Source organism: Myxine glutinosa, chromosome 7 (genome assembly GCF_964187855.1).
Source record: "Myxine glutinosa chromosome 7, kmMyxGlut1.1, whole genome shotgun sequence".
In the NCBI taxonomy this organism is placed as follows: Eukaryota; Metazoa; Chordata; class Myxini; order Myxiniformes; family Myxinidae; genus Myxine; species Myxine glutinosa.
The window spans coordinates 96686458-96710752 of NC_136267.1; the positions used below are offsets into that span (position 1 = coordinate 96686458).

The window sequence follows — 24295 nt, forward strand, 5'->3', positions numbered from 1 at the left end:
ATGTAGGAATGCGAACATTGTAGGAAGGGTGAATACTCTGCCCATTGTTTGTGGGGGATGTTATCGGATGATGCCGTATTGAGCCTATCTTCTCATTTAAATAATAGATTTAATGAAGCGTTAGCATTCTATAATTCACGTGGTTGACATGTTTAGACAGCTGGTGGAATATCCCGCGAAGCTCTCAATTATAGTTTGGCTAAAATTAACGTCCGCGAATGCCATGAAAACGCAAAGCACACAGCAGTGAATGTATAAGCAGGTCATGCTCGTGGCTCATAGAAGGTTTTTTTTGCATATATCCAGCTGCTTTATGCGTGGCTGGTGAAAGATGGGTTTTATAAATACCGTATGTCAAGCTAATGGCTCGTGAAATTATTTTTTTTGCGCCCTGAAAAACCCCCTGTAGAACCCCTCAGGGCCCGATTATTTTGTTATGCCGTGAACAAACATTGGTACATCACAGTTGGTGAAGGTTGTGGTCAAGTTTCATCAATATCATGTGTGTACTTTCAGAGACGAAAGCAAATATATTTTGGGGGGGGGGGGGGGGAGGGCGGGGGAGGGGGTCAAACCTGGACCCACTTTGACCCACCATGGACCCTTCAGACTTCGATTTTCTTAGTGCCGTGAACAAACTTTGGTACATCACGGGTGATGAAGGTTGTGGTCAAGTTTCATCGAAATAGTGTTTGTAGTTTCAGAGGAAAAAGCAAATTCCTATTTTGGGGGGTCAAACCTAGAACCACTTTTACCCCCAGTAGACCCCCTTGGACCCTGATTTTTATAATGCTGTGAACAAACTTTAGTCACAACATAACAAATATCATTTGTGCCAAATTTGGTCACAATCCCATCAGCGGTTTCTGAGAAGAAGTTGCAAATGTTTACCGACGGAAGGACTTACGACCGGACGGACAGACTGACGGATGGATGACGTGCCATCGCATAAGCTCCCTTGAACTTCGTTCCAGGTGAGCTAAGAACAAGGGATTTCCCGAGGCATGATATTTTATGATATTTCATGAAGGACATTTACAAGGCATGATATTTCTGCTGATATTATTTGATGTCACATTATCACCCGTAATACAGCGACATTGAGGCAAATGTGCCGGGCTGATTGACATCCCGACTGGGCTGATTGACAGTCGTAGTCCCTCCCACCCGTCAAATCCCGTCCTATTCTTTTAAGAAGGAATATAGTTTTACTTAATTATCGTGGAATCCTTTCAAGCTATTAAAATTACGATACCAAATGATGTTTAATGAAGTAAAACTGTCGAATTGTTCGGAAATATTCCGTTTTAGGGGAGCTCGGAAATATTCCGTTTTAAGATTATTAGTATTGTTATTATTATTATTATTATTATTATTACTAGGGCATGCCCGTACTATATATATATCTAAAATTATATCCCCCCCCCTATTTACATGAAATGGTTTGGTCCAAAGCGAACGGCTTGCGAGTGGTGACAATCCCCCCCCTCTATTTACATGCAATGGTTCGGTCCAAAGCGAACGGCTTCCGGAGTTTGGTAAAGAAATCGCCATCGCGTACACAAACGCGCAGGAAAGCGAATGAATCGCAAATTCGTTTTTATTAGTTGTAAAACATAATGCCCAATTATTCAATTAGCGCCAACGTATTTTGGCTGTTTGCAATTTAATCGCAAGGCAAAGTAGAAAGAGAAGAGGGAAAAAAAGAAAAGCCTTGCCTTGCTGCAAACAGCTGCTGCAAACAACAACAACAGGGAAGGCTGCACTGTCCGGAAGTTGGCATATCGCAGTTACGATTATTTTAGTGTTAATGGCCAATTATTCAATTAGCGCCAACGTATTTTGGCTGTTTGCAATTTAATCGCAAGGAAAAGTAGAAAGAGAAGAGGGAAAAAAAGAAAAGCCTTGCATTAACGCATTAACGCTTGCATTGCATTAACGGTTCGGCACACGTGATAGCTCGCTGCTCTCTGATTGGTTGAAGCGTTTTTTGGACATAGCTCGGTAGGTACTTGTCCGATTAATTTCAAACCTTGAAAAGGCACATCCTCGGGTCCCCAGCAATATACCTGGCAAGTTTCAAGTATATCGGACCCGTGGTTGTCGAGAAACAGCGGTCACAGACAAACACACAGACACACAGACACACAGACACACAGACACACAGACAGACACACAGAGATTGCTGGAATTATAGATAAGATGAATGATAAGATGAATTCCCAGCTTTGACCGATTTCGTTTTTTTGGGTTTTTTTTTTTTTGCTTTTGCCATTGTCTGGAGTACTAAAAAGTGATCCCTGCCAAGACAATCAGTTGAATATACAGGGTGTTTCAAAAAGATGGACCCGATTTGAAATCGCTATATCTCTGTAACCACGAACCGCCCATAAATGAACCTCTTACCACTTGAAAGGGCGGGTCACAGAGTTTCAAATGACCACCGCGAGATGGCTCTCCCAGCGCACCAACAGCCTCTAGCCTCAGTCGTTCGCAAGATGGCGACCCCGCAACACAAGGCGTTTTGCGTTCTGCATTTCAGCAAGACTGAATCCGTAATTGCGGTGCAGCATGCGTTTCAACGGCGTTTTGGCATTGATCCGCCAATGCCAAAGAGCATTCGTCGTTGGTACCGACAATTTGAGGAAACAGGCTGTTTATGTAAGGGGAAGAGTCCAGGGCGACCACGCACTTCAGATGAAAACGTGAGAAGAATTCAAGAGAGTTTTCTGCATAGCCCGCGCAAGTCCACTCGTTGTGCCAGCCGAGAACTTGCGATCACTCATATGACTGTCTGGCGTGTGTTAAGGCGACGTTTAATCCTGAGGCCATACCGGTTGCAACTGGTACAGGCTCTTCGTACAGGTGACAAAGGAAAGCGTGTAGAATTTAGTGATGCGATGTTACAGAACATGGAAGACGACAGCTTCTCACCGCGTTTGATTTTTAGTGATGAAGCAACGTTTCATCTAAGCGGTAAAGTTAACCGTCACAATGTGCGCATATGGGGACTAGAGAATCCACACGAAACTGTCGAGCATGAGCGTGATTCGCCGAAAGTGAACGTGTTTTGTGCCGTTTCTCAAATAAGGTTTATGGCCCTTTCTTTTTCGAGGGAAAAACAGTTACGGGGCAAACCTATCTCGAAATGCTGCAGAACTGGCTCTTTCCACAACTTTATGAAGATTCCGATGACTTCATTTTTCAGCAAGACGGAGCACCGCCACATTGGCACCTGCAGGTTCGACGTTTTCTAAATGAAACACTGCCTCGACGTTGGATAGGTCACACAGGACCCAAAGACTTGGCGCTACACTCTTGGCCCCCAAGATCCCCAGACATTACACCCTGCGACTTTTTCTTGTGGGGATACCTCAAAGACCGTGTTTTTGTGCCACCATTAGCGACTAATATGGATGACCTCAAAAACAGAATCACGGCAGCGGTGACTTCAGTGAAAGAAGACACTCTGAGAGACGTTTGGGACGAATTCAACTATCGTCTCGATGTTGACCTTGCAGCAGGTGGAGGGCACATAGAGCATTTATAAAATGGTGAGTAAAACTTGATAATGAAGGAGCTGGGGCTCCCACGTCGATCGGAAGAATGGACGCGACAAAAAGCTGGAATTCATCCGAGTTGCTTTAATCAAACCAAACACTCAGGCACTCTCCAAAAGCCCGTTTATCGGGCAGCAATATATATACATCTTATCCCGGAGCGTTTGCCCAGGAAAGGCGAGAGGGGGCGTGGCCCAGCGTCCTGGCTGCGGCCTGGCAATTTGAGGGCGAGCCTGCCCGGGCATGCCCGGGCATCCCAACCGAGGCCTGGCAAGTTGAGCGCGGGCCTGCCCGGGCGTCCCGACCGAGGCCTGGCAAGTTGAGCGCGGGCTTGCCCGGGCGTCCTGGACGAGCCCGGCATGGTGATCGCTCCGCGTCCTTGATAGGTGCAAGGCGATTGTGAAAACCCAGCGGTAGCCGCTACACACGTCCCCCCAGAATCGACTTGCACCGGCAGGGTCAATTTGAGGGGGGTCCTGATGACCCGGCCGAAGCGACCCCTGGCGGGTCGTGGGAAGGGGTCCGGTGTGGTGGTGGGCGGTCGAGTGGGGGGCACCGTGGACGGGGGGCAGCCTCGCCGCGGCGGAAGGGCCACCCGTGGTGGGTGGTCGACGTCCACGTGCGCCGGCTTGAAGCGGTCCACCGCAATCCGGTCCGACCTGCTGCCGATGTCGATGACGAACGACTTGTCGTCCCGTCGCAGCACCCGGAAGGGCCCGTCGTACGGCGGCCGGAGTGGCCCCCGATGTGCGTCGTGACGCACAAAAACATACTCCGCTGTGCGAAGTGCTGGGGGGACATAGGACTGGGGGTCACCGTGGTGGGATGTTGGCACGGGGGCAAACCGTCGGGCGGCCTCCTGGAGGTCCGAGCGCTGGTGAGCTGCGGACCAGGGACTGGTAGCGTCGGGCACGAATTCGCCCGGGACGCGTAGCGCCTGGCCATAGACAAGCTCGGCGGTGGATGCCTGGAGGTCCTCCTTGGGGGCCGTGCGGAGGCCCAAAAGGACCCACGGCAGCCGGTCGGCCCAACCGCCGTCTTGAAGGCCCAACCGCCGTCATGAGCGCGGCCTTCATGGAGCAGTGGAATCGCTCGCACAACCCGTTTGCTTGGGGGTGGTAGGCCGTAGTACGGTGGAGCTTGACCCCCAGGTTGCGGGCGACCACGCCCCACAGCTCGGAGGTGAACTGTGGTCTGCGGTCTGACGAGATGTCCGCCGGTGCGCCGAAGCGGGCGACCCAGGTGGCGATGAAAGCCTGCGCCATGTCGGCGGTGGTGGTGGAGACGAGGGGAACGGCCTCCGGCCACCTGGTGGTCCTGTCCACCATGGTGAGCAGGTGTGTGAACCCCCGTGACGGGGGGAGGGGGCCCACCAGATCCACGTTGACGTGGTCGAAACGTCGTTCGGGCACGGTGAAAGGTGCCAGTGGGGCCTGGGTGTGTCGGTGGACCTTGGCCCGTTGGCAGGCCGTGCAGGTGCTGGTCCAATCGCGGACGTCCCGACGAAGGCCGTGCCAGACGAATCGCGCCGACACCAGCTTCTGGGAAGCTTTCCGGCCCGGGTGGGAAAGGCCGTGGAGGGAGGCAAAGATGCGGCGTTGCCAGGTGACGGGCACGATGGGGCGAGGCTGGCCTTGGGAGACGTCGCAGAGCAGGACAGTGTCCGCGAAGGGGATGTCGGCCAGGCGGAGGCCCGTGTCCGCCGCCCGGAGGGCTTGCACCGTGGTGTCGGTGGTTTGGTCCGCCGCCATAAGCGCAAAGTCCACGCCCAGGTGGACCGCGTTCGCGCTGGCCTGGGAAAGACAGTCGGCCACGGCGTTGTTTTTGCCGGCGACGTGCCGGATGTCCGTGGTAAACTCCGACACGGCGGAGAGGTGGCGCTGTTGGCGGGCCGACCACGGCTCCGTGACCTTGGCCATGGCGTAAACCAACGGCTTGTGGTCGACGAACGCCGTGAAAGGTCGGCCCTCCAGGAGGTGGTGGAAATGGCGGACGGCCAGGTGTAGACCGAGGAGCTCCCGGTCAAACGTGCTGTATTTGAGCTCGTTCGGCCGGAGCTGCCGGCTGAAAAAAGTGAGTGGCTGCCAAACCCCGTTCACCCATTGCTCATGTACGGTGCCCACCGCGTAGTCGGAGGCATCCGTGGTGAGGGCGATGGGAGCGTTGAGCACCGGGTGAGCGAGCAGTGTTGCGTCGGCGAGGGCCCGCTTTGAGCTTTGGAAGGCCGCATCCATTGCTGCGGACCAGGCGATGTCGTGCTTGGCCGGCTTGCCCCGGAGGGCTTCGTAGAGGGGCCGCATGAGTTGAGCAGCGCGGGGCACGAAGCGGTGATAAAAATTCACCATTCCCAGGAATTCCTGCAGGGCCTTTATGGTGCGGGGACGCGGGAACGTGGTGATGGCCTCGACCTTGGTTGGCAGCGGCACGGCCCCGTTCTTGGTGATGTGGTGGCCCAAAAAATCAACGGCCGTCGTGCCGAAGTGGCATTTGGCCGGGTTGACGATGAGGCCGTGCTCGCTGAGGCGCCCGAACAGTGTTCGGAGGTGGAGGAGGTGCTCGGCCCGGGACGTGCTGGCGACGAGGATGTCGTCCAGGTAAACGAAAAGGAACGGCAGGTCACGCAGCACGCCGTCCATCAAGCGCTGGAACGCCTGAGCCGCGTTCTTGAGACCAAACGGCATCCGCAAGAATTCGAATAAGCCGAACGGCATGATGACTGCCGTTTTAGGGACGTCGGCCGCCCTGACAGGTACCTGGTGATATCCCCGTATGAGATCAATTTTCTAAAAAATGACCCGTCCCGCCAGACGGGCGGAGAAGTCTTGGATATGCGGGATCGGGTACCTGTCGGGGGTGGTAGCATCATTGAGACGGCGGTAGTCGCCACACGGGCGCCATCCACCCCCCGGCTTTGGCACGATGTGCAGTGGCGAGGCCCACGCGCTATCGGAGCGCCGCACGATGCTGAGGTGCTCCAACGCGTCGAATTCGGCCTTCGCCACGGCGAGCTTGGCTGGGTCGAGGCGGCGGGCCCTGGCGTAGACCGGCGGGCCCGTGGTTGGTATGTGGTGCTCGATCCCATGCCGTACTGCGACGGCCGAAAACGTCGGCCGCGTGAGGGCCGGGAACTCCGTGAGCAGGCGAGCAAACTCGTTCGCCGCCGGGACGGCGCATGCCAGCTCGGTCGGTGCGGAGCTGCTCAATGTGCATACCAGGGAGCTGAAGGTTTCGGCGTTGATTAAACGACGCCGTTGGACGTCCACCAGCAGTCCGTGTGCGCAGAGGAAGTCGGCGCCTAGCAGAGCCATGGGCACGTTTGCGGTTACAAACGTCCAAGCAAAGCGTTGGCCGCCGAAGCAGAGGGTGACGTTGCGCAGGCCGAAGGTGCGGATGGTCGATCCGTTGGCCGCAACCAAGGAGGGGCCGCAAACCGCGGATTGCCTGTCCTGGTCAGAGGCGGGTATGACGCTCAGTTGGGCGCCGGTGTCGCACAGGAAGCGCCGTCCGGACGCTTTATCCGTGATGAACAGTAAGTTGCCCGTGTGGCCGGCGCTCATGGCTGGTAATGAACGCCGGCCCGGCCGTTTCCCGGCCTGCCGAAGGTGCACGGGGGTCGGCATGTCCGGGCCTTCTGTCCGAACCTGGCATGATAGTAACACCACGCTTGGTCAGGTGGAGGCCCCGGTCGTCGTGCTGGAGGTGGTCGGCTCGGTGTAGCGGCCGCCAATTGCGTCGGCAGTTCGGTCGTCGACCGTGCCGGGTGCTCGGGCGCCATGGGTGTTGCGTCGGACGGCGGTGGGTCCCATGTCGCCGCTGCGATGCGCTGTCCTGCGGCGGAGATCTTGTCGGCTTCTCTGGCAAGGGCCCGGGGATCTGTGATCGTCGTGCTTGCCAGGGCGAGGCGTACCGGGTTAGGCAGCTGACGGAGGAACAGCTCCCGGAACAGGAATGCCGGAGAGTGCTCGCCGAGCAGTGAAAGCATGTAGTCCATTCGCTCGGAAGGGCGCGTGTCGCCGAGCTCGGGCAGGTCGAGCAGGCGCCGTGCGCGTTCCGCCGATGGGAGGGCGAAAGCGTCGAGGAGAAGCTTCTTAATCACGCCGTATTTGTCAGCGGCTGGCGGGCTCTCGAGGAGGCTCAGGGCGCGGGCCGCGGTGGCCGAACCGAGCGCTGCTACCACATGGTGGAAGCGGGTGTCGTCGGCCGTGATGCCTCGCAGGGCGAACAGGGAATCCGCCTGTGCGAACCAAACCGCCGCGTGAGCCTCCCAGAAGGTAGGCAGTTTAAGGGCGACTGCCGTGTCCATGTCGGTAGGTCACCAATGAAGGAGCTGGGGCTCCCACGTCGATCGGAAGAATGGACGCGACAAAAAGCTGGAATTCATCCGAGTTGCTTTAATCAAACCAAACACTCAGGCACTCTCCAAAAGCCCGTTTATCGGGCAGCAATATATATACATCTTATCCCGGAGCGTTTGCCCAGGAAAGGCGAGAGGGGGCGTGGCACAGCGTCCTGGCTGCGGCCTGGCAAGTTGAGGGCGAGCCTGCCCGGGCATGCCCGGGCATGCCCGGGCGTCCCGACTGAGGCCTGGCAAGTTGAGCGCGGGCCTGCCCGGGCGTCCTGGACGAGCCCAGCATGGTGATCGCTCCGCGTCCTTGATAGGTGCAAGGCGATTGTGAAAACCCAGCGGTAGCCGCTACAATAACTCATTAAACCATTTGTAACTTTTTGTGTAATTGTAACATGTTGCCATCGTGAAATATACTGCTTTAAAATTGGGTCCATCTTTTTGAAACACCCTGTATATATATATATATACACACACATACTTATCCCATTTTCGATCACTTAAATTGCTTATAAAAATGTAATATCACATGCGCTAAAAAAGAAATTGTGTAAAATAATTGTTTGTATTATGATTGATGAAAATTAAAACAACACAGAAGAGTCATTATCCGGTATAGTCATCAAGTATAGTCATTATCCTCAGTGAAAACAAGCCCGTTCCTCTGTCGCGATGCGTGGTGAGGTCGCGATGCGTGGTGAGGCGAGCGTAGCGAGCCGCTCCATGCTAGTGTATATATATACAGTCACGTGAAAAAGTAAGTACACCCCATGTAAAGTTTTGACTTTTTCAACATATTTCAACATACAGCTATTTGATCTTCATTTGAACAATATTGATCGATAAAGGTGATATAATATAACAAATATCATGAAACATTTACATTTTGTAGTCCATTGTATAATTGAAATAAACATAAATGCAAATTTCGCATGTGAAAAAGTAAGTACACCCCTACATTTATCACTACTTCAAATACCTAAAATTAGAATCAGGTGCACCAGCTCAGGTGCAAATGATTAGAACATCGTTAGAGAGGATCTTGGAGGAACCTGTCTTATTTAAACCTCAGACATTTAGTTTGGTTTGCTCTTTGTTGTTGAAGTGTGTGGCGTCACCATGCCTAGATCAAAAGTGCTCTCTGAGGCCTTCAGAAAGAAGGTTATAGATGCCTACGAGTCTAGGAAGGGACTTAAAAAGATCTCCAAACAATTTGAAATCAATCATTTGACTGTCCGGAAGATCATCTACAAGTGGAGAAGATTCCAAACAACTGCCAACTTGTTCAGGCCAGGCCACCCCAGCAAGTTCAGCCTGAGAGCAAACCGCAAGATGCTGAAAGAAGCCTCTAAGAAACCCAGAATGTCATCACGGGACCTACAGGTAGCTCTTGCCACTGTTGATGTCAAAGTGCACGAGTCTACCATTAGAAAGAGGCTGCACAAATTTGATCTACATGGGAGGTGTGCCAGGAGGAAATCTTTGCTGTCCAGAAAGAACATCAGGGCAAGACTAAAGTTTGCCAATGAACACCTAGGCAAAGACCAGCACTTCTGGAACAATGTGCTCTGGACAGATGAGTCAAAGGTAGAGCTATTTGGCCACAGTACCAGAAGACATGTTTGGCAAAAACCAAAGACAGCATTTGACCACAATAACCTGATACCAACTGTAAAGCATGGTGGTGGAAATATTATGGTTTGGGGCAGCTTTGCTGCATCAGGGCCTGGGCAGCTCACCATCATAGAATCCACTATGAATTCTTCATTGTACCAGAGGGTGCTTGAGGATAATGTGAGGCCATCTGTCGGAAAGTTGAAGCTCAACCGAAGGTGGACCTTGCAACATGACAATGACCCTAAACATACCAGTAAATCCATCAAGGAATGGCTGAAAAGAAAGAAATGGAAGGTTCTCAAATGGCCAAGTCAAAGCCCAGATCTAAATCCCATCGAGATGTTGTGGGGGGATTTGAAACGAGCTGTGCATGCAAGAAACCCCTCAAATATCGCACAGCTGAAAGAATTCTGCATGGAGGAATGGGAAAACATTTCTCCCAGTCGATGTCAGAGACTGGTAGACAGTTATAAGAAACGCCTACTTCAGGTTGTTTCTGCCAAAGGGGGCAATACCACCTATTAGAGCCAAGGGTGTACTTACTTTTTCCACATGCGAAATTTGCATTTATGTTTATTTAAATTATACAATGGACTACAAAATGTAAATGTTTCATGATATTTGTTATATTATATCACCTTTATCTATCAATATTGTTGAAATGAAGATCAAATAGCTGTATGTTGAAATATGTTGTATAAGTCAAAACTTTACATGGGGTGTACTTACTTTTTCACATGACTGTATATAATATATATATATATATATATATATATATATATATATATATATATATATATATATATATATATATATATATATATATATATATACAGTATATATATATATATATATATATATATATATATATATATATATATATATATATATATATATATATATATATATATATATATATATATATATATATATACATTATACATATATATATATATACACATATCTATATTATAATAGCCGTAGATGATTCTGTCTGTCTGTCTGTCTGTCTGTCTGTTGGGCGTCTGTCCGGGGTGTGGCTTACTCGGTTTGCAGAGTAGCTCCACCCATAGCTCCACCCATTCTGGGAGTGGCTTCATATAATTATAAACAAATATCCACCATTTTATTAACTCGCATAGCTTTGAGGCCTGTTTTGTCGGCCCGTGGTGTCTTGCTCTCTCTCCCAGTTTTATTTCAAATCAAATTCGATATATCATTTCATTTTTCACAGTCGCTAACATAGTTTTAGACTCGGTTGAAAAAAAACGGGAAGAAAATCCAATGAAAATTGCCGTTTATAGAACGAAATGAATTCTCGAACGCCTGTAACTTCAAGGCCATTGAGTCTCTCTCACGCCTTTATCTCCAATCTAACTCACCATTTGATTTCATTTTTATCGATGGTTTTAGACTCGGTGTCAGCAATAATTGAGAACATTCCACACACGCGGGAAAATGCAGAGATATATTTTTAAAAATCGCGTCATGGTGTATCATACACCGCCCAACATGACACCGACGGCAACGTGTCGATACATATTAAAAATTCGATATATCATTTCATTTTTCACAGTTGCTAACATAGTTTTCGACTCGGTTGAAAAAAAACGGGAAGAAAATCCGATGAAAGTTGCCGTTTATAGAACGAAATGAATTCTCAAAGGCCTGTAACTTCAAGGCCATTGAGTCTCTCTCACGCCTTTATCTCCAATCTAACTCACCATATGATTTCATTTTTATCGATGGGTTTGGACTCGGTGTCAGCAATAATTGAGAACATTCCACACACGCGGGAAAATGCAGAGATATATTTTTAAAAATCGCGTCATGGTGTATCATACACCGCCCAACTTGACACCGACGGCAACGTGTCGATATATATAAAAAATTCGCTTTTGCTTTTCCGTTAAGATATATTACTTTTTCGTTTGATGAGAGTCGTCACAAAAACGTCAACAATGATGCCGACATATATTTCTTCGTTTTTATTTCATTCAACATTATTAGCTGGAAGTAAAATATGTTTCAGGAAATTGCCGAGAGATATTTCTTCGTTTTTAAAAATTAGTTATGTGTGCATACACTTTAAATAGGTTTATTTGAAATCTTTAATTTTCCACAATATAATTTACTTGCCATTTATCATTTGATGATTACGAGACAAATTCCTCTTGAGGATCGTGACAATTCATGCGCTGCGTGGAAACTTCTATTTCCAAAATGAATGAGACGATCGATGAAGAACGCAGACTTGAACAGGGTGTAGCAAGAAAACGAATGAGACGGGCGAACGAGTCCATCGACGAACGTCAATGCAAACTTGCGGGGTCACCTGTGGGAATCCCACGGGCATGGATATGTGTGACATTTCGACATATTGAGTTAGATGCTGCACATTCATTTTTACAAAATGGTTACTGGCAAGTCATCAGATCCAGAAATGGTGTAATGAACACAATTTATTTACGCGCAAGCACGAAGGCAAGACGGGCCGATTTCCGATTCCGACGGGCCGACGGGCGAGACGGGCCGATTTGGAGCAAGAAAAAGAACGAGACGGGAGAAAAACGAGAGAAACGAGACGGGGAAAGCCGATTGGAGAGGCGAGTGAGGCGTGATTGGAGGGGAGTGTGAGGCGCGATTGGAGAGGAGTGTGAGGCGCGATTGGAGAGGAGTGTGAGGCGCGATTGGAGAGGAGTGAGGCACGATTGGAGAGGAGTGTGAGGCGCGATTGGAGAGGTGTGAGGCACGATTGGAGAGGAGTGTGAGGCACGATTGGAGAGGAGTGTGAGGGATTGGAGAGGAGAGGAGTGTGAGGGATTGGAGAGGTGCGGGATTGGAAAGGAGAGGAATGTGAGGGATTGGAGAGGAGAGGAGTGCTAGGTGGAGAGAGGAGAGTGTCAGGTGGAGAGGAGTGAGGGGTCACATATTATGTGAAATAAATAAATTGTGTTCATCACACCATTTCTGGATCTGATGACTTGCCAGTAACCATTTTGTAAAAATGAATGTGCAGCATCTAACTCAATATGTCGAAATGTCACACACATCCATGCCCGTGGGATTCCCACGAGTGACCCCGCTAGTATATATATACTAGATGAGGTACCTGGCTTTGCCCGGGTTGAATAAGAATAATACAAATATATGATGAAAAGAACATGTATATTTTAGAGCAATATCACAGTACATTTCCTACATGACGTTTTGTCAATTTTCAATTTCTCAAAACCTCTTGGTATACAACATTTCTGGTTTTCTTACGTGGTGCCAAGACATAAAGATTGCTTGGTTTTCCAACCCTCGAGCAGCCCATGTACACTCCGTACAGCTGGCCATGGGAAGTACCTGGCATTGCCGGGCGGGGGAAGGGAGGGGAGGAGGAAGGGGAACGGGGGGGGAGGGGAGGAGAGGGTGGGGAGGCGAGAAGAGGGGGGGGAGGGGAGAAGAGGGGGGAGGGGAGAAGAGGAGGGAGGGGGAGGAGGAGAGGGGAGAAGAGGAGGGAGGGGGAGGAGGAGGGGAGGGGGGAGGGGGGAGGTGAGGGGGAGGGGGGAGTGGAGGGGGAGGGGAGGGGGGAGGTGAGGGGGAGGGGATGGGGAGGGGGGAGGGGAGGAAGGAGGGGAGGTGAGGGTGGAGGGGAGGGGAGGGAGAGGAGGGAGGGGGAAGGGGGAGGGGGGAGGGGAGTGGGAGTGGAGGGGGAGGGGGGTGAGTGGGGAGGGGAGGGGAAGGGGGGGAGGGGAGTGGGAGGGGAGGGGGAGGGGGGAACGGCTAGCTTGGCAAGCGATAGCAGGCTTTTTACTTTTATTTTTACCTCAATGAGGGCTATATATATAGTCCGTGCTTGGAGCCTTCAAGTTCAACCTAAAGTTTTTTTATGAAAAATAATGCAGATGTATAGCAATCCACCAATGCAAGTTTAGAAATGAATGCAGATCCTTTACTTTGCGATACAAACGCAATTCCCGCCATTTCCACTCACGATCGAGGCCTCCACAGTGACCGTGCCTCTTCTTCCTCCTACAACTTCGTCTCACTTCTTTCACTTAAAATGCACGAAATTCTGCCGCATGAAATTATGTAGAGGCCTCGTCGGGGGGGATATAAGGTAGATATTAGGAAGGCGTTGTAACAGAAGAATCAAAATAAAAGTGGAAGAACATAAGGAAATGGGAGCTATTCTGGACCCACAGCCAAACCCGACAAACCATTGCAATACACCCCGAACGTCTAGCGCCGCCACAAACTACACCATGGAATTGCAGCTGGCGCGGTTTTTTTAAACCATTGATATTAAAATAAAACTAGCCTAAAACCACCGGGATTTTATGCTGATTCCGAATCTGTGTCTAAAGCTTTTCTCCGATGTGTAGTTCTTGAGTTATAAGCAGACATCCAGACAGACACACACACACACACAGACACTCCTCCTTTATATTATATATATATATGCGCATCGAGAGCCAGCATGGGCCCCAAGACAAACAACCTCGGGCCTTCCCTTCCGTACTCCTCAGTACTCCTCATCGTTACCTGCATGCCTTGTTTGTCCGTCTCCATATTTTCTCCCTTCACCCTGCTGTTGGCGTTTCTCCTTTCTCCTGTTGTTCCCTTTGTTATGTTGTATTCTTAACTGTTCTGTGTCCTCGTTCTTCCACGAACGAGCTTTGACCATGTATATAAAAAACAGTGTGGATGAAAACGAACATTCTGGTGCAGCGCCATCTGGCATTCACAACACCTTGCATTGACGAATGTGTCACAAAGAGCCATTACATCGATGAGCAAGAAATCTTTCTGAAAACTGTTCATTATTGAATCGAGAGTTGAAACAAGAACACACAATAAAGTTTGTAAAAATGATCCTTTCACCCAGAAACCTCAGTTGAGTTATAGCCATAAACACCATATTTTTAACATCTTTGTTTTATACATTTATCGAAGCTTCATGGAAGAGCCTGCTTGTACTGCAAATAAAATTCAGGACAAATACATGTGTAATTTACAAGGACATTAGTAGACAATGGACAAATACATATTATATGTTGGTGAAGGAGCTGTGGCTCCCACGTCGATCGAAAGAATGGACGCGACAAAAAGCTTGAATTCATCTGAGCTGCTTTATTAGAATCAAACACTCAGGCACTCTGGGAAAAACGTTTTACGGTCGGCAATATATATCTATTCCGCCAGGGGGTTTGCCCAGGCCTGGCGCCAGGGGGCGTGGCCCCGCGGGCCGGCTGCGGCCTGGCAAGCCGAGGGCGAGCCTGCCCGGGCGTCCCGACCGAGGCCTGGCAAGTCGAGCGCGGGCCTGCCCGGGCGTCCTGGACGAGCCCGGCCTGGTGATCGCTCCGCGTCCTTGATAGGTGCAAGGCGATTGTGTAACCCCAGCGGCAGCCGCTACACACGTCCCCCCAGAATCGACTTGCACCGACAGGGTCAACTTGAGGGGGGTCCTGATGACCCGGCCGAAGCGACCCCTGGTGGGTCGTGGGAGGGGGTCCGGTGAGGTGGTGGGCGGTCGAGTGGGGGGCACCGTGGACGGGGGGCGGCCTCGCCGCGGCGGGAGGGCCACCCGTGGTGGGTGGTCGACGTCCACGTGCGCCGGCTTGAGGCGGTCCACTGCAATCCGGTCCGACCTGCCGCCGATGTCGATGACGAACGACTTGTCGTCCCGTCGCAGCACCCGGAAGGGCCCGTCGTACGGCGGCTGGAGTGGCCGCCGATGTGCGTCGTGACGCACAAAAACATACTCCGCGGTGCGGAGTGCTGGGGGGACGTAGGACTGGGGGTCACCGTGGTGGGATGTCGGCACGGGGGCAAACCGTCGGGCGGCCTCCTGGAGGTCCGAGCGCTGGCGAGCTGCGGACCAGGGGCTGGTAGCGTCGGGCACGAATTCGCCCGGGACGCGTAGCACCTGGCCATAGACCAGCTCGGCGGTGGATGCCTGGAGGTCCTCCTTGGGGGCCGTGCGAAGGCCCAAAAGGACCCACGGCAGCCGGTCGGCCCAACCGCCGTCTTGAAGGCCGGCCATGAGCGCGGCCTTCATGGAGCGGTGGAATCGCTCGCACAACCCGTTTGCTTGGGGGTGGTAGGCCGTAGTACGGTGGAGCTTGACCCCCAGGTTGCGGGCGACCGCGCCCCACAGCTCGGAGGTGAACTGTGGTCCGCGGTCTGACGAGATGTCCGCCGGTGCGCCGAAGCGGGCGACCCAGGTGGCGATGAAGGCCTGCGCCACGTCGGCGGTGGTGGTGGAGACGAGGGGAACGGCCTCCGGCCACCTGGTGGTCCTGTCCACCATGGTGAGCAGGTGTGTGAACCCTCGTGATGGGGGAAGGGGGCCCACCAGATCCACGTTGACGTGGTCGAAACGTCGTTCGGGCACGGTGAAAGGTGCCAGCGGGGCCTGGGTGTGTCGGTGGACCTTGGCCCGTTGGCAGGCGGTGCAGGCGCTGGTCCAATCGCGGACGTCCCGACGAAGGCCGTGCCAGACGAAACGCGCCGACACCAGCTTCTGGGAAGCTTTCCGGCCCGGGTGGGAAAGGCCGTGGAGGGAGGCGAAGATGCGGCGTTGCCAGGTGACGGGCACGATGGGGCGAGGCCGGCCTTGGGAGACGTCGCAGAGCAGGACAGTGTCCGCGCAGGGGATGTCGGCCAGGCGGAGGCCCGTGTCCGCCGCCCGGAGGGCTTGCACCGTGGTGTCGGTGGTTTGGTCCGCCGCCATGAGCGCAAAATCCACGCCCAGGTGGACCGCGTTCGCGCTGGCCCGGGAAAGACAGTCGGCCACGGCGTTGTTTTTGCCGGCGACGTGCCGGATGTCCGTGGTAAACTCCGACACGGCGGAGAGGTGGCGCTGTTGGCGGGCCGACCATGGCTCCGTGACCTTGGCCATGGCGTAAACCAACGGCTTGTGGTCGACGAACGCCGTGAAAGGTCGGCCCTCCAGGAGGTGGCGGAAATGGCGGACGGCCAGGTGTAGACCGAGGAGCTCCCGGTCAAACGTGCTGTATTTGAGCTCGTTCGGCCGGAGCTGCCGGCTGAAAAAAGCGAGTGGCTGCCAAACCCCGTTCACCCATTGCTCATGTACGGCGCCCACCGCGTAGTCGGAGGCATCCGTGGTGAGGGCGATGGGAGCGTTGAGCACCGGGTGAGCGAGCAGTGTTGCGTCGGCGAGGGCCCGCTTTGAGCTTTGGAAGGCCGCATCCATTGCTGCGGACCAGGCGATGTCGTGCTTGGCCGGCTTGCCCCGGAGGGTTTCGTAGAGGGGCCGCATGAGTTGAGCAGCGCGGGGCACGAAGCGGTGATAAAAATTCACCATTCCCAGGAATTCCTGCAGGGCCTTTATGGTGCGGGGACGCGGGAAAGTGGTGATGGCCTCGACCTTGGTTGGCAGCGGCACAGCCCCGTTCTTGGTGATGTGGTGGCCCAAAAAATCAACGGCCGTCGTGCCGAAGTGGCATTTGGCCGGGTTGACGATGAGGCCGTGCTCGCTGAGGCGCCCGAACAGTGTTCGGAGGTGGAGGAGGTGCTCGGCCCGGGACGTGCTGGCGACGAGGATGTCGTCCAGGTAAACGAAAAGGAACGGCAGGTCACGCAGCACGCCGTCCATCAAGCGCTGGAACGCCTGAGCCGCGTTCTTGAGACCAAACGGCATCCGCAAGAACTCGAATAAGCCGAACGGCGTGATGACTGCCGTTTTAGGGACGTCGGCCGCCCTGACAGGTACCTGGTGATATCCCCGTATGAGATCAATTTTTGAAAAAATGACCCGTCCCGCCAGACGGGCGGAGAAGTCTTGGATATGCGGGATCGGGTACCTGTCGGGTGTTGTAGCGTCATTAAGACGGCGGTAGTCGCCACACGGGCGCCATCCACCCCCCGGCTTTGGCACGATGTGCAGTGGCGAGGCCCACGCGCTATCGGAGCGCCGCACGATGCCGAGGTGCTCCAACGCGTCGAATTCGGCCTTCGCAACGGCAAGCTTGGCTGGGTCGAGGCGGCGGGCCCTGGCGTAGACCGGCGGGCCCGTGGTTGGTATGTGGTGCTCGATCCCATGCCGTACTGCGACGGCCGAAAACGTCGGCCGCGTGAGGGCCGGGAACTCCGCGAGCAGGCGAGCAAACTCGTTCGCCGCCGGGACGGTGCATGCCAGCTCGGTCGGCGCGGAGCTGCTCAATGTGCATACCAGGGAGCTGAAGGTTTCAGCGTTGATTAAACGACGCCGTTGGACGTCCACCAGCAGTCCGTGTGCGCAGAGGAAGTCGGCGCCGAGCAGAGCCATGGGCACGTTGGCGGTTACAAACGTCCAAGCGAAGCGTTGGCCGCCGAAGCAGAGGGTGACGTTGCGCGGGCCGAAGGTGCGGATAGTCGATCCGTTGGCCGCAACCAAGGAGGGGCCGCAAACCGCGGATTGCCTGTCCTGGTCAGAGGCGGGCATGACGCTCACTTGGGCGCCGGTGTCGCACAGGAAGCGCCGTCCGGACGCTTTATCCGTGATGAACAGTAAGTTGCCCGTGTGACTGTGGCCGGCGTTCATGGCAGGTAATGAACGCCGGCCTGGCCGTTTCCCGACCCGCCGAAGGTGCACGGGGGTCGGCATGTCCGGGCCTTCTGTCCGAACCTGGCATGATAGGAACACCACGCTTGGTCGGGTGGAGGCTTCGGACGTCGTGCTGAACGTGGTCGGCTCGGTATAGCGGCCGCCAATTGCGTCGGCAGTTCGGCCGTCGAACGCGCCGGGTGCTCGGGCGCCATGGATGGTGCATCAGGCGGCGGCGGGTCCCATGTCGCCGCTGCGATGCGCTGTCCCGCGGCGGAGATTTTGTCGGCTTCTCTGGCAAGGGCCCGGGGATCTGTGATCGTCGTGCTTGCCAGGGCGAGGCGTACCGGGTTAGGCAGCTGACGGAGGAACAGCTCCCGGAACAGGAATGCCGGAGAGTGCTCGCCGAGCAGCGAAAGCATGTAGTCCATTCGCTCGGAAGGGCGCGTGTCGCCGAGCTCCGGCAAATCGAGCAGGCGCCGTGCGCGTTCCGCCGCTGGGAGGGCGAAAGCATCGAGGAGAAGCTTCTTAATCGCGCCGTATTTGTCCGCGGCTGGCGGTCTCTCGAGGAGGCTCAGGGCGCGGGCTGCGGTGGCTGAACCGAGCGCAGCGACCACGTGGTGGAAGCGGGTGTCGTCCGCCGTGATGCCTCGCAGGGCGAACAGGGACTCCGCTTGTGCGAACCAAACCGCCGCGTGAGCCTCCCAGAAGGTAGGCAGTTTAAGGGCGACTGCCATGTCCATGTCGATAGGTCACCAATGAAGGAGCTGTGGCTCCCACGTCGATCGAAAGAATGGACGCGACAAAAAGCTTGAATTCATCTGAGCTGCTTTATTAGAATCAAACACTCAGGCACTCTGGGAAAAACGTTTTACGGTCGGCAATATATATCTATTCCGCCAGGGGGTTTGCCCAGGCCTGGCGCCAGGGGGCGTGGCCCCGCGGGCCGGCTGCGGCCTGGCAAGCCGAGGGCGAGCCTGCCCGGGCGTCCCGACCGAGGCCTGGCAAGTCGAGCGCGGGCCTGCCCGGGCGTCCTGGACGAGCCCGGCCTGGTGATCGCTCCGCGTCCTTGATAGGTGCAAGGCGATTGTGTAACCCCAGCGGCAGCCGCTACATTGGATTTGTTTTGATTTGAATGTGTTGGAATTTTGAACAGCATCATCTGGTTCAGTTTAGAATTTGAAACAGGCCAATCCTTTGATCATCGTCGTTCAAATTGTGATTGGATATTAATACGTTGACTGTAGGTTCGGTTTTATGGTCATGACATCTCCTTCAAAGTTCCTTGGGGGATTGGTCAAAATAGTCTACGAGAATCAGGCTTGATGCAGGCGAGATGGGTGAACTCCAACCAATGGAGCCATGCCACGGTTCACTATAAATAGAAAGACCTGCACAAACCACATTACGACGACACAGAATAATCAGAACATTCTGTAAATGTAAAGATGTTGGAAAAGGTAATTGATCCCCCATGCAGTGCAAACTAATTCACCGAAAAGAGCAATGAACAGTAGGAAGGAGTTTTGAGAGAAAAGATGAAGGAAATGATGCATGTTAAATGCAAAAGTGCCACACCACAAGTAGAACAGTCATCCTTTGGTCTTCCAAACGATTGCAATAGCCAGGTGATAGCCCACAAAATTTCTGGTCTCTTGATATTTATCCCCACGCTTAAGTAAAAAAAAAAATAGGGGCAATGTCTCTGGGTTGACCTGGTAGATAGGACCAGGGAACCACTAGTAGGCATGATGACCCACAAAATATGTAATAGAAAAGAAAGTAAATACCTATTTTGGGGGGAAAACCCCTGATTTTTTTTTAAATTAAACTTTAGTCCATCACAGGTGATTAAAGTTGTGGTCACGTTTCATCGAAATTATGTGTGTAGTTTCTGAGAAGAAAGCACATAACTATTTTGGGGGGGGGGGGGTGGGACATATCCCCCTCTCCCTCCCCCCTGTAGACCCCAATAGACCCTGACTTTTAAATGCCATGAACAAACTTTGGTCCATCATGGGTGATGAAGGTTGTGGTCATGTTTCATTGAAATTGTGTGTAGTTTCGGAGAAGAAAGGAAATATCTGTTTTGGGGGGGTGGGGGGGGGGGTTAAACCCCCCGGATACTCTTCTAGACCCTGATTTTTTAAAATGTCGTGGACAAACTTTAGTAGATCACGGGTGATGAATGTTTTGGTCAAGTTTCATCAAAAGTGTGTGTAGTTTCCGAAGAGAAAGCAAATATCTATTTGGGGAGGGGGGGGGGGGGGGAGTTGAGGGCGGAAGGGTCAAACCTGAACCCACTTTGATCCCTGGTCGACCTCCTTAGATCCTAATATTTTTAATGCCATGAACAAACTTTGGTACATCTTGGTGATGAAAGTTTTGGTCAAGTTTCATCAAAATTGTGTGTGTAGTTCCAGAGAAGAAGATCTGAGTGTTTACATACAGCCTGGCTCACTGACTGCCTGACTGATGGACAAGCACGCACGATGCTAATGCCTCACCTGAACAAGTTTTGTTCCAGGAGAGTTAAAAAACGAGGGGGATATTGTAATTGGCTCTGTCTGTCTCTCTCTGCCTCTGTCAGTCAGTCTGTCTGTCCATCCTTCACACTATCTCCTATACGGTTATGCAGAAATTCACCAAATTTGGTAGTTATGATCACCACATGGTAATAAGGTGCACAAGAGCAATGTCGTTTTTGGCTCTGCCCGCTGGGGCTATGCGCAGGGTCAACAGGTCAAATATATAAAAAATGTAATTACGGGCACATTGTAAAACATTTTAAATGAATCTTTGGAGGATGCATATGCAATCAACATTGGGGGATGCAGGGAATATACAGTGCCTTCAGAAAGTATTCAAACACCTTGATTTCTTTCACATTTTGTTGTGTTACAGCCTGAATTTGAAATTGATTTTATTTACATTTTTGTCACTGATCTACAAATAATACCGCATAATGTCAGGGTGGAGTTTTTTATTGAAATTTTTACAATTTAATTTAAAATTAAAAACTGAAATGTCAGGAGTCAATAAGTATTCAACCACTTTGCTATGACACTCCAAATTGATCTCAGGTGCATCCAATTTCCTTTGATCATCTTTGAGTTGTTTCTATAACTCAATTTGGGTCCATCTGTGGCCAATTCAATTGATTGGACATCATTGAGAAAGAAACACACCTTTCTATATATACAGTCACGTGAAAAAGTAAGTACACCCCATGTAGAGTTTTGACTTCTTCAACATATTTCAACATACAGCTATTTGATCTTCATTTCAACAATATTGATAGATAAAGGTGATATAATATAACAAATATCATGAAACATTTACATTTTGTAGTCCAATGTATAATTTAAATAAACATAAATGCAAATTTCGCATGTGGAAAAAGTAAGTACACCCCTTCATTTATCACTACTTCAAATACCTAATATTACAATCAGGTGCACCAGCTCAGGTGCAAATGATTAGAACATCGTAGAGAGGATCTTGGAGGAACCTGTCTTATTTAAACCTCAGACATTTAGTTTGGTTTGCTCTTTGTTGTTGAAGTGTGTGGCGTCACCATGCCGACATCAAAAGAGCTCTCTGAGGCCTTCAGAAAGAAGGTTATAGATGCCTACGAGTCTGGGAAGGGATTTAAAAAGATCTCCAAACAATTTGAAATCAATCATTCGACTGTCCGGAAGATCATCTGCAAGTGGAGAAGATTCCAAACAACTGCCAACTTGTTCAGGCCAGGCCGCCCCAGCAAGTTCAGCCCGAGAGCAGACCGCAAGATGCTGAAAGAAGTCTCTAAGAACCCCAGAATGTCATCACGGGACCTACAGGTAGCTCTTGCCACTGTTGATGTCAAAGTGCATGAGTCTACCATTAGAAAGAGGCTGCACAAATTTGATCTACATGGGAGGTGTGCCAGGAGGAAACCTTTGCTGTCCAGAAAGAACATCAGGGCAAGACTAAAGTTTGCCAATGAACACCTCGGCAAAGACCAGCACTTCTGGAACAATGTGCTCTGGACAGATGAGTCAAAGGGAGAGCTATTTGGCCACAGTACCAGAAGACATGTTTGGCGAAAACCAAAGACAGCATTTGACCACAAGAACCTGATACCAACTGTACAGCATGGTGGTGGAAATATTATGGTTTGGGGCAGCTTTGCTGCATCAGGGCCTGGGCAGCTCACCATCATAGAATCCACTATGAATTCTTCATTCTACCAGAGGGTGCTTGAGGATAATGTGAGGCCATCTGTTGGAAAGTTGAAGCTCAACCGAAAGTGGACCTTGCAACATGACAATGACCCTAAACATACCAGTAAATCCACCAATGAATGACTGAAAAGAAAGAAATGGAGGGTTCTGGCATGGCCAAGTCAAAGCCCGGATCTAAATCCCATCGAGATGTTGTGGGGGGATTTGAAACGAGCTGTGCATGCAAGAAACCCCTCAAATATCGCACAGCTGAAATAATTCTGCATGGAGGAGTGGGCAAAAGTTTCTCCCAGTCGATGTCAGAGACTGGTAGAGAGTTACAAGAAACGCCTACTTGAGGTTGTTTCTGCCAAAGGGGGCAATACCACCTATTGGAGCCAAGGGTGTACTTACTTTTTCCACATGCGAAATTTGCATTTATGTTTATGTAAATTATACAATGGACTACAAAATGTAAATGTTTCATGATATTTGTTATATTATTTTACCTTTATCTATCAATATTGTTGAAATGAAGATCAAATAGCTGTATGTTAAAATATGTTGAAAAAGTCAAAACTTTACATGGGGTGTACCGTAAATTTCGGACCATTGAGCGCATCGTTATATAAGCCGCATCCCCTAATTTTTTTTTAAAACTGGAATTTAAACACACACAAGCCGCACTGGTTCCCTTTTCAATAGCCAGTTCGATCGCCTTCAATTTGAAAGCTGCATCGTAAGCATTGCGTCGTGTTTTCGGCATGATGGAAGTTGTCTGCGCAAGGGCGATTAACTGAATGTTTCGTGTGTGTAAAGGCCGTGTGTAAATTTGGAGGAAAAAACCATAAACAGTTATCACTAGCACACTTTTACAGTGAGTTTTGAATTCACGAAGGGTCAAAACCAGTTTTGAAACTTAATGTGAATTTAAACATAGACTGGAGACTGACGACAACAACTTGATTTGGCCTGAATGCGTCATCAGGAAAACCCGCAACATCGGAAAATTCCATAAACAAGCCGCATCGTTATTTTAGCCGCAGAGGTCAAAGTTGAGGGAAAAAGTTGCGGCTAATAGTCCGAATTTTACGGTACTTACTTTTTCACGTGACTGTATACAAGGTCCCACAGTTGACAGTGCATGTCAGAGCAGAAACTCTACCATGAAGTCCAAGGAACAGTCCAGAGAACTCCGGGATATAATTGTGAGAAGGCATAGATCTGGGGAAGGGTATAAAACAATTTCTAGATTGTTGAAAGTTTCCAACAGCACAGTGAGCTCCATCATTAGGAAATGGAAAGAATGCAGAACTACCCAGACGCTTTTTAGAGCTGGCCATCCGACCAAATTGAGAAACTGGGCAAGAAGGGCTTTGGTCAGGGAGGTGATCAAGAACACTATGACCACTCTGACAGAACTACAGAGTTCTTTGACTGAGATGGGAGAACCTGCCTGAAGGACAACAGTATCCGCAGCACTTCACAAATCTAGGCTTTATGGGAGTGTGTGTGGCCCGACGGAAGCCACTCCTGAGAAAAGGCACATGACAGCATGCCTGGAGTTTGCAAAAAGGTTTCAAAGACTATGAGAGCATGAGGCAAACGATTTTGTTGTCTGATGAGATGAAAATTTTACTCTGGCCTGAATGCAAAGCGCCCTACACCTGGCGGAAACCCAGCAAAAGCCCAGCCCAGCCAAAGCCCAGCACAGCTCATCACCCATCTAACACCATCCCAATTGTAAAGCATGGTGGTGGCAGCATCATGCTATGGGGTTGTTTTTCAGCGGCAGTGACTGGGGAACTTGTAAGTATCAAGGGAACAATGAATGGTGCAAATACAGGCAAATCCTTGCAGATAACCTGCTCCAGAGTGCAGAAGACCTTAGAGCTTAGACTGTGGTGAAGATTTACCTTCCAACTGGAAGTATACAGTCCCCAAGCATACAGCCAAAGCAACACTTGAATGGCTTCAGAACAAGAGTGTGAAAGTCTTTGAAGGGTCCAGCCAAAGCCCAGACTTGAAT

General features: G+C 51.2%; 1 protein-coding gene across 1 annotated transcript in view; it reads left to right on the forward strand.

Moving 5' to 3' along the window:
* The window catches only part of LOC137417442 (sodium channel protein type 1 subunit alpha), a 269938-nt gene that overhangs the window by 152583 nt on the left and 93060 nt on the right, over positions 1 to 24295 (forward strand). The window lies entirely within an intron of this gene.